The sequence below is a fragment of the Lathyrus oleraceus genome, chromosome 4, assembly GCF_024323335.1.
Source record: "Lathyrus oleraceus cultivar Zhongwan6 chromosome 4, CAAS_Psat_ZW6_1.0, whole genome shotgun sequence".
NCBI lineage: Eukaryota > Viridiplantae > Streptophyta > Magnoliopsida > Fabales > Fabaceae > Lathyrus > Lathyrus oleraceus.
This window is the reverse complement of record NC_066582.1, coordinates 156,289,812-156,300,715: the sequence shown is the minus strand read 5'-3', so window position 1 is coordinate 156,300,715 and position 10,904 is coordinate 156,289,812. Positions and strand designations below refer to the sequence as shown.

General features: G+C 36.8%; 1 protein-coding gene across 1 annotated transcript in view; it reads right to left on the bottom strand.

Annotated features, from left to right (window-relative positions):
* The window catches only part of LOC127136488 (uncharacterized), a 56,887-nt gene extending 54,983 nt beyond the window's left edge, over nt 1-1,904 (bottom strand). The window contains exon 1 of the mRNA XM_051063037.1: nt 1,443-1,904. The gene's annotated coding sequence lies outside the window, so the exon portion shown is untranslated. The remainder of the gene's footprint in view (nt 1-1,442) is intronic.
* Nucleotides 1,905-10,904: the final 9,000 nt, after the last annotated feature.

Below are 10,904 nucleotides of genomic sequence, written 5' to 3'. Positions count from 1 at the left end.
AACCCTAAAACGCTAGGAAGGACTCCCTTAGGGACGATGGACCAGCATAGGTCTACATCCACGTCCCCAGCAGAGTCGCCAGCTGTCGCATCCTGCGAAAAATCAACCGGCGAGCCTAAAAATAAAAACACACAGAGCCGCCACTAAACGTTATTTATCCCCAGATAGGGAAAGGAAACGCTCAGAGAAACCTGGAAAGACATGGTCTCGCGACCAGAGAGAAAAGGTTCGGGAGTCGGTTACGCAAGGGGAAGGTATTAGCACCCCTCACGTCCGTCGTACTCGACGGGATCCACGTCCTAGAATAAAGAAAAGGTTGCTAAACATCACACACACACACAGGGAACGCAGGTGGGGTTAAGAGGAACGAGCTCGATAAGGTATCGCACCTTATGCCTACATATCTTGTCTGGAACAAGAATCAGAGCCACTGTAGTTCGGCTTACGCACGCCAAACAACACAACATACAAACAAGCAAGGGTGGCAAACATGGAGCCCGACAACCACTGGATGGAATTACGTCGGCATCCGAACCAAAACACACTCAAAACGGCAAACGTGGAGCCCGACAGCCAATCACTGGGCTTACGTCGGCATCCGAACCCAAACATACAGTCAGATAACAAGTAAATGCACGCAAAAAAGAAAAAGGTTGCCCGGAGTGGTCTCGCACGACCACCTGCCTACATACCTCGTCTGGCACGAGGATCAGGGCGATGTAGTTCCCCTAAACAGGGGAGAAACTCTCTCCTAACCAGAAACAGAGGGAAAAACACGACACTAGGGAGCTGAGACTCGAGCCTAATGTTGTCATGCAAAGTTAACCCTAAGTTCGGTTTTCTATCCTACTTGCATAAGCAAACTAACCTAACCAGGAAAGAAGCTAGCACACAAGCATACAGTCATATATCATCAAATGAGAACAGGTATCTCAAACAAACATGTCAATCAGATATCCACATAACACGCACTATAGCCAAACAAGGGGGCTCAATCAATCAGGTTTGACTGCCTAAGCAATCGTCTGTACAGGCTGTGTTTGCTCTTAACCTTGCCATTACGAGGCTAAGGTGAAGCAGATGAAAGGGTGAAGTGAGGATCAGACCTCACAGCTCTTATCCCTAACCAGGGAGAGCTGACAAATGAGCATGGGTCCAGAATAGGGGAACCCTTCTATACTCGATGACTCTGACACAACAGATCTGGGGCTTCTGATCTCAATGCTACAACCATGTAATGGGAGCAAGGAGAAGACTCACTGAATAGTGGGGGACAGGCTGCTTGTCCCTAACTTCCACCAATTGCCTTCTTTGAAGGACTTTTCCTGCTTGGGCTTAAAAATAAACATACACAATCATTGCCTCTTAAGGAGGACTTCAGACAATTTGCCCGGCCCGGTAACAGCCGGGTCTCCAGACTACATGAAGTAAGAAGGTTATACCTCAAATGCAAGTTGCTTAAGCAAAGCAAAGCAAAAGTTCACAAGGAACTAAGCAACTAAAGTACCTGGAAACAATCAAACTCAGTTAGTATTCAATCAGACAAATTGTACAGCAAACAATCAAACAGTTTAAACAATACAACACAAAACAAGCCCAAGGCTTAAGCCCAAGCTCCAACACCTACAAAACAATGTTATGTTAGTGTACAAACATCCACAACATCAATTAAAATCAACTTGTATCATTCTCCATGTACATTATGCTTTTGATCCTGAAAAACCAAGCAAATATTAGTAACTAGACCACTAGGCCAAGCCTAGGGTCCAAAAGCAAGAAAAAAGTTAAAACAGCAAGGTATCCACCATCCAACATCAAATTATCATCAAACACAAGCAAACATCATTGGTCTCATGTTTATATCATCCATCATGTTCAATTCATGCACAAAACAATCCATATGAGGTCAAATGAACCACCAAGCATACAAACAGAAGTATTGCATTCAAATCCATGCCAAAACACATCAAAAAAATCTCAAATTAAATACACCTAAACAGGGGTCAATCAAGGTCTACCATGTCAAATTTGAGCTTAATTGGGCAAATGGAACCATGTCAATGAAAATCAACAAAAACAGACACAATTTCATGCTCCAATTCACACCATCAATACATACATCCACTTCAAAAATTCATATCTCATTGAAAACAAAAAAGAAATGGATGAGACCAAAACAGGGAGGTCCTAACATGTGTCTAGTTCATGCATATCAAATTTCATGGCCATATAATACAATATGAGGATTTCCCAATCAATCTACCAACATGTATCACATGAGCTTGCAATTTCAACAACCAGAAATGAAAAATCAAGATTAAATTGAAAATACAGTGAAAAATCCTACAAAAATTCATACAACATCCTAACATATCAACAATTCACCATGCCAAATTTCATTCAATTCTAACATGTATAGGCCAATCAATTAAATTCCACAAGTTGACATCAAGAGGTGTGACACAAATTGTCACACCTCTGTTCCAAAAATCATAACTCAAAGGCCAGGTATCAAAAATCCACAAAATTTACATATAAATGACCATCAACCAGTCAGGAATCATCACAAAAAATTGGCACAAATTTATTTTATGATATGAGCATTTCATGGATCAATTACCAAAATGTATCAAAAATGGACATACATGAGAAAACCCTAGGCAATTTATTTTTCTGCACGTGAAAAAAAAATATTAAAAATCACCATAAAAAACTACACATCACAAGGAGAATAATGCAAAAAGTCTCATCAAATTTGGACAAAAAATGAAGAACTTATGAATTTTTGAAGTTTGGAAAACAATGCATAGGGAAATTGTAGGGAAAAATAAAATGGATTTTAAGTTTGAAAACATGCTGCAGGTGATACGCGTATGGCGCACAGTGATACGCGTATGGCCAGTGGTGGCTCAGTGATACGCGTATGGCGCATAGTGATACGCGTATGACGCACAGTGATATGCGTATGGCGCATAGTGATACGCGTATGGCCAGCGGTGGTTTCCACCATCTTCTTCGCGAAGACGGCGGAGCTGTGTTCAGAAAATTTTCCAGAATTTTGAGATGCATACATCAACAGAAAGCTCTTTCAATGTAGATTACAGATCAATCAATATCTAAACCTAACAATCCATGGATTAAGAGATCCGAGCAAAAACATTTTGACATGTCAAACTTTAAGCAAGCATAACTCATTCATTTTTTATCCATTTCACACGAATTTTATATCAGATTAATCAGCATGAAAAACTCTATCTAAACATGTTAATGGAATTAAGAATTGAGAGATTCGAAAACTGAACCTCTTGAAGAGCAGTCCCTAAATGTGCACGATCCAAGGCTTTAAACGATCCAAATCAGCTCCTGAGATGATAACTTGAAGCTTTATGTGTGAATTGAAGCTTGAAACGAACTAGATCTTGATTAATTTTCCACTTCCATCTTCATGAGTTTGCTTGAAATGTACACAAATTTTGCTCGAATTTGATGATCCAATGCTTGATTCTGCATCCACTACACTCAATAAACCAGAATATGGAAGAAAAATGCTATGCTATGTGGAGAATTTTCAAGTTTTGATTGAGAGAAAATTTGGAGGGAAAAAGTTTCAAGATCCAAAAATGGTGAAAAAATGATTAACCTCCCCAATTCTGTTATGATTAGAGTATATATATGCTCTACTAATCACTCTCTAATCACACTTAAGCCAAATGTTAATGAAATGAATGAATTAGGGAGTGTTTTGGCAAATTGAGTTTTCACCCTATGCATGAAAATGCATGGTGAATAGTGCATGAATTTTCCTTCAAATTTACTCAAAAAATATGTTTTGAAGCAAGTTTCAAATGATGTTTGTAAGCCAATGCAAGTGAAATTATGTGTAAACCATGAATATTTCTCAAAATCACTTTCTCCCTCCACTTTTTAAAATTAAATCACTTGAAAAATGGACTTTTTATGTGATGAGTTTTCATGAAATGTGATGATGGATTATGATAGTACATGTCAAATGGAGTTTGCTCAAAAAAAGAACCACATGAATTGGCCTTGTGAATCAAGAGTTATGCCCCTTCGAAATTCAACTTTTTTGTGCTTAGATCAATCCATAACTTGCCAACCACAAATGAGAAATTCATGTTCTTGGACTTTTTGGAAAGGTGAGAGCAAGATCTACAACTTTCATGTTGGACAAATTTTCATTTGAAGCTTCCTTGGACACGTGGCTTTGAAGTCCAAAACTTTCCATTTTTGGAAACTTCAATTACAAGTCACTTGCTATTTTTGGCAGTTTTTGTCCTGACTTGATTTTCTTCAGTTTTAAGCTTTGAGATGTCATTCAACACTTGTTCCAACATGAATGAAATGTATCCAACTCATTTCCACCTCCAAATCCATCAGATCATGTACAGTTGACCACAGTTGACTTTTCTGATTGATAGATGAATTTGGCTACGCACTGATCAAGTTGAGCCTCAAACTCTTGATGAAATGGCTCAAGGATAGAACCCTAGCCTCAATAATCTCAATAAAACCATGGAATGAACCCCATAGCCATCATAAACCTCATCTCCTGATTATGCCCTGATTGGCCCAATGCAACTGATTAGGGTTGACCAGTGGTCAAAACCCTAATCTCAAGGACTATGCTTCAATGTCCTGATGATACCAAACCATGATGATGATGATGATGTATCATTTCAATCAAGATGAAGACCAATATCCTTTGAGAATCACAAAACCCTAATTCACAGCCCAATCCTCAGATGGCCAATGATCAGTCAATAAACCCTAGGCTTGCACTTTGACTTTCTCATCTGCTGGACAAGACTTGGGAGAATGACTTGCACAATGTAACCACATGATATGCAATATGCAATGCCTAATGACCTAAAATGATATGTAATATGTTAAATGCTAGTCCCAAGAGAGGAGGGCAAATTTTGAGGTGTTACAGTAGGCCATAGATATTCAAAGCACTCGCCCTTGTTCATAGACTTTAGTGCAATTTGAATCATGCAATTGGCATGTCTTCTTCTTCAAGCAAACATATCAATCATTCAACACTTCAATAATGGAGCACCTTTTCTATTAGCAACTTGTGGTTGTATACCCTCTTTCATTCAATTCTTCGCCTTGTAAGGTGATAAACCTTGGTACGTTCCTTGCCTTGTAAGGTGATAAACCTTGGCTATTCGATTCAGTTCTTTTCTCCGAGAGTCATGGACTCTGGCATATGTTTCTATTCGGATTGAGAGGTGTTAGACCTTAATTATTCAATTCAGTCATTTTCCCTAAGAGTCATGGACTCTAGAATTTTTTTATCTTTTCCCTGTAAGGTGATAAACCTTGGAAGTCCAATTCAATTTCCAGCCTTGTAAGGTGATAAAACTTGACAGTACAATTCAGTTCCTTGACATCATCAATTTAAAACTCTGGTAGTGATACCTTTCCTAGAAGGTTGTGAACCTTGGCACTCCTTTTCAGCCTAGAAGGGTAGTGTACCCTGGCAAGTAAATCTCGTCCCCTTTTGTTTCAGCCGTAGTAGTCTGAATTACGATTGCTCTGATTTTCTTATTGTATGATGAGAATACGTAGGCACGAGGGCTTTGAATCCTCCGCGAGCATACTTATTTATTCCTCCCGCCTTAGGGCACCATTCATATATTTCACTATCCATTATCTACCTTCGATCATTGAACCGTTCACCCCAGTGACATATTATTTATTTGAAATCGAAATACAATTTTCTTTGGAATTCCATATACACCCTTTTAGGACCATGTAATGGCAAATCTGCATTCGTATGTAGAGTTGTTTGGCTTGTACCTAGACATTTAATTCTTCTTTTTTGGCCCAATCATACAGTGATATCATGCCTTATGCCCCTCACTTGTGGTTCATGCCACCTTTCCTCTATGGTACAAATTCCATTTCTCCTATGGATTCCAATGTATATCCTGAATTTTGGTTTCAAATCATACCCTTCTTATTTACCTGTTACCAAACCTTTCACTTATGTGACTTTGGTCATTCATTCCATTCATCTACATGATGCATTCATATTCTACCTTCATTCACTTCATGTGATATATCATCTTTGAGCCAAATACAATATCCATTTGAGATCCATCTTACATCTCTTTATGAACCAAGAGTTGTTTGTGCTGTAAAACCAAACACTTAGTTCCTTTCTTTTCGGTTATTCCAATACAGTGATACCATATCGTAGGCCCCTCACTTGTTGGTTCACACCAGTTTTACTCTTGGGTTCATATTTTCACCCCTTGTTGGAGTTCAAATCATATTATCCTTTGGTTTAGACCATACCATTTTCACAATTCTTTTCATCTCCCACCATTAGTTCTTTGAACTACGAAGCTCTAAATTCCTCATTGCACAAAGAGGATACGTAGGCATGAGTGCCCCGATCCTCACCGAACACTTTATCTATTTCTTTTCTTTTCCCCTTATTCTTTCGTGAGTAATCTTTAGATATCACACTTATTTTAGCAAGAACAATCAAAACGGTTCCCATGGAGTACCATGGATGTAAGGGGTGATAATACATTCCCCTTGCATAACCGACTTCCTTACCCAACATATCTCTTCCCCCCAAATTTTATCGATGTTTTCCCTTTCCTTCAGGAATAAATAAAGTTTGATGGCGAATCTGTTGTATATTCGAGCGTGCAATGCGTTCGGGTATATTTCCACTAACTTTAGCCATTAGTCAACAAGCACTATTTACATAGGGAGTAATTGTAACACCATAAACCCTAATTACAAATTATAAAACATTATGGAAAATATGAAGATAAAACAAGGGTGTAACATTGACAAAACTTCAACTTTCATTTTCTAATTGAAAATTTAACTCAAAAACACAACATAAGTAATTACTTCAAAACGAACTTAAAGGACATAGTAAAAAAGTATCCCATCCCAATGTTACAATATTAGAGCGAGACCAGAATAAATACTACAAAGCCAAAAAAAGGTATCACAAACATAACGCAAAAATAAAACTACTGAAATGGCCAACTATACCATCCTCTGCAAAATACATAGCTATCACCCCCCAGTCTCAACCTGGCAATTATCTGTATAAAGTACAAAAGTGGGAAAATAGAGACAAGAAAGGGGGTGAGAATACATTCCATAATTAAAACAGCGTATAAACAACAAGGATAATGCATATAAGCATATTCAGTCAACATAAATGTATAATATACAATGTCATTATGCAATGTGTGTTTCCTTTACTCCTATGCATGTCGTACCATCCTAGTGTCTCGGAGGCAAAGATTACTTGTTCTAATTTACATGTTTCTTTTGTTAGCTTATTACAAATGTGAAATAAGTCTTGATAACAAAATTGAGAGGTCACTTTATCGTCTTGATAATTTCTAATGAGACAAATGTTTGCTTCTTCCATTATGAGGATTCCATATCATCATTATCACGGGATATGTATGCTCCCTTTTGGCATTTCTTGAAATTTCTTTGATTTTGGTTTCTTCTCGGGTTTTAAGGGTATTTTGGTCTTATGTGCCATTTCTCTCCAAATTGATGACATGTAGGAATGGACAGGGAACTTTCTTCACTTTTATTTTGAAGCCTTGAGGTTTCTTTTTCATGCTTTAGGAATTATGTGAATTTATGAAACATGAATTCCATGAATTCATTACTTTTACTTTTATAATCTTTATCTTCTGGCTTCATATCTTTAATTCTTGTGGATTTTAGTGTGATACTTTTCTTCTTTTTCTTATCATCTTCTTAGTCATTGACAATTATCTTTAGTTACATCTCGTGTTCCTGCAATTTTCTAAAAAGAGTGTATATGTGCCCATAGTCGCTAAATCCTTAGATTCATAAATCGCAATGACTTTGTGTTTCTAGTTACATTTTAGGCATCAAAGAATTTTTTACAACTAGTTCCTCATTTGAAAATGTTTTTCCAAGAGTTCTCATATGACTCAAGATATGGGTTAATTGTGTTTACATTTGATTTATGCTCTCTTCAGATTTCATTATGAAGAGTTCATACTCATGAGTTAACATGCCCAACCTTACCCTCTTTACCTCAGTAGTTTCTTCATAGGTAATTTGGAAGATGTACTACATTTCTTTTAGAATTTCACAGTGAGAAATTTGCAAAAACACATCAAGACCGAGAGCGATAGTGATGACAACTTTCACCTTCAAATTGCACTGCACTTTTTCTTTATATCATATTTGGTCCAATCCTTTTTAGGTTTTTTATACAACACCATTAACTTTGTGTGTAGGAACAAATGAACCTTCATTCACAGCCTTCCAAATACCACGATCCATCCCTTCTATTAAAAACTTCATTTTCTCTTTCCACAAAGTATACCCTTCTCTATTAAAGAATGAAGGTTTGTTTAGTGAATAGCTTGAAGTAATTTTTACTCCTGAGATGATTAGTCCTTAATAGAAGTTAGGCTTTGATGTCACATTTTGAACAAGTAAACTCAAACATAGGAATAGGGAAGGGGTGAATTGTGGTATTTAAAATTCGTGATTATTTTTGTATTTTTCTCGATTAAACTTGAAAATGTGTTAGTAGTTTCTTTAAGAGTAAATGGCAGAAGAAATAAAAATAGTAAATATATAAAATAAAAAGTGTAAGGGTTAGAGAGATTGCACCTGAGGGTTATTCAGGTTTGGCCGAACGTTGACCTAGTCTTATATCCAAGAGGTCTTAAGATTTTGCTATAAACTTTTGAGATTTTACAAATTATGCCCATGATATTGATCTTGATATTTTTACAAGCTTATACCGAAACAATGATAGCTTTTACCCCATGCTATACTAACGAACCATTTTATAGATTTTTAGGCCTATCTCAATAAACAAACAAAGCCTTTTCTGATGAAGCTCAAGAATCCAAGATAGAGATTTTATGTCTGGTTTATATCATAAACCAAACTGAATTTCTTAAAAGTATCACACTCTCAAGAATTAAACGACTAGAACAACCACTTTCAAACTCTTCCTCACAAGTAAAATTTCACTCAAAAACACTAAGGCAACTTAAGTGACAAAGAAATATTTCTAGGGAGAGAAAGATAAAAACTAGAGAGATAAATTCTAAAGAAAATGTAAAACTCTGGAAAAGAGCGTGAACTAAAGAGGAGGCAAGCCTCCTTTATATATGAGTTGGAAAAATAAAATAAAATAAAAATCCATGGGAAAATTTTATGAGCCAAATGATTGGCGTAAGGCCCAATCGATTGGTTTAGTCATTTTTAATCTATTACTTTCTAAACATGGAAATATCTGATATAGAGCTGTTACAAGTCATTAAGGCACTGTCGTAATTGTTTGGTTAATCGACTAGGCTCTCTCCAATTGATTGGTTGCTTCAAAAGAAACCTTTTCCATTCGATTGGCTTAAGTCCCCAATCAATTTTGTTGTTGAAAAAAAGCATCCAATTGATTGGCTTATTACCCGAATCAATTGGTTAGTTCAAAAGATTATTTCAATCTATATGCTTAAGATCTCAATTAGTTTGTTAAAAATTGCTTCAAAAAGGAAGCTGATAGTATCCTAATCAACTAGCTCAAGTTTGAAAACATTTTAAAGATCTTTTATAGATAAAAAAGAGGTTTCAAGTGTGTGTGTGTGTGTGTGTGTCTGTGTGTGTGTGAGTTTCCTTAGTATCTTAGGAGTTACTTCCCTAATTTTATAGAAGTCTGGTCACTCAGACATACATGATTTAGTGAGCTCTTTCTTACTTCCTCTCTTTAATTACACAAAGGCTTCTAAGTTTCTTTTCTAGGTACCTCTATCATATAAGAAATTTAATATTGAGACTCTTTTCTTAATTAGGCCTGAGGTATTTATCTAGTCGGGTCACCATCATCAAAAATTTGAAAGTTATTGTCACCGACTTCCTCATAATTATTGACGTTGTCGTAATCAAAACTTCAGAGCGGATATTTTGAGGGATTGTCCATTTTATACATACAAGCACATAGATCCAAGGAATCTAATCAAACTTATAATAACTACACGACCCTTACCAATAGATAACCTCACCTCCAAAACTATTTTTTTGTTGAATTTTGTGTCACACTAAAAATGAATGAAGTGGGCAGCTAAGCGATCCAGTTAAGACTTTTTCCCATTTCGCTTAGGATAGATACAGGGAATGACTATAATACTTACCATAAAATTCCATTATTACATGGAATAATTTAAAAGTTACGTTCATATCGAGTTATTTGCCTCCAAGAAAAACAACCTGAGTGTGAAATTAAATAAATAACTTTACTCAAAAGGATCGGTAATCGCTATACGAGGCATTTGACTGATTTAAGGAAATGATTAGGTTATGCCCTCACCATGGAATAAAAATATGGTTATACGAGAATGAATGTAGACGCAACTATAGGCAAAGCACTTATGCACAAAAATATCGACGAGGCCTACGTCTTCATTGAGGATATGGAGAAAAACCATTATCAAGAGGAAAAGACCATAACTCTATTGAGAAAACAACTCAGAAGGGATGCCTATATGAGCTAAGTTCTCTATACCATGTTGTCGCAACCTAAAAAAGGAATGCAAAAAAAGAACAACCGGCAAAAAAAAGCAATGACAGAAGAGTCGCCACCGTGCGTTATTTATCCCAAAGGAGGGAAAGGAAACGCTCGAAGTAAACCTGGAGAAAGGAAAGGAAAAGACAAAGTCTCGCAACCAAATCTTGGGTTCGGGAGTCGGTTATGCGAAGGGAAGGTATTAGCACCCCTACGCCTCCGTAGTACTCTACGGGATCCACTCTTGTTGTTCTTGTCTAAAGGGTGTGGGTTCATCTAATGTACTATTTACTAAAAGAGGGGTCAAAAGGAAATGACTCGCACGGATGTCGCA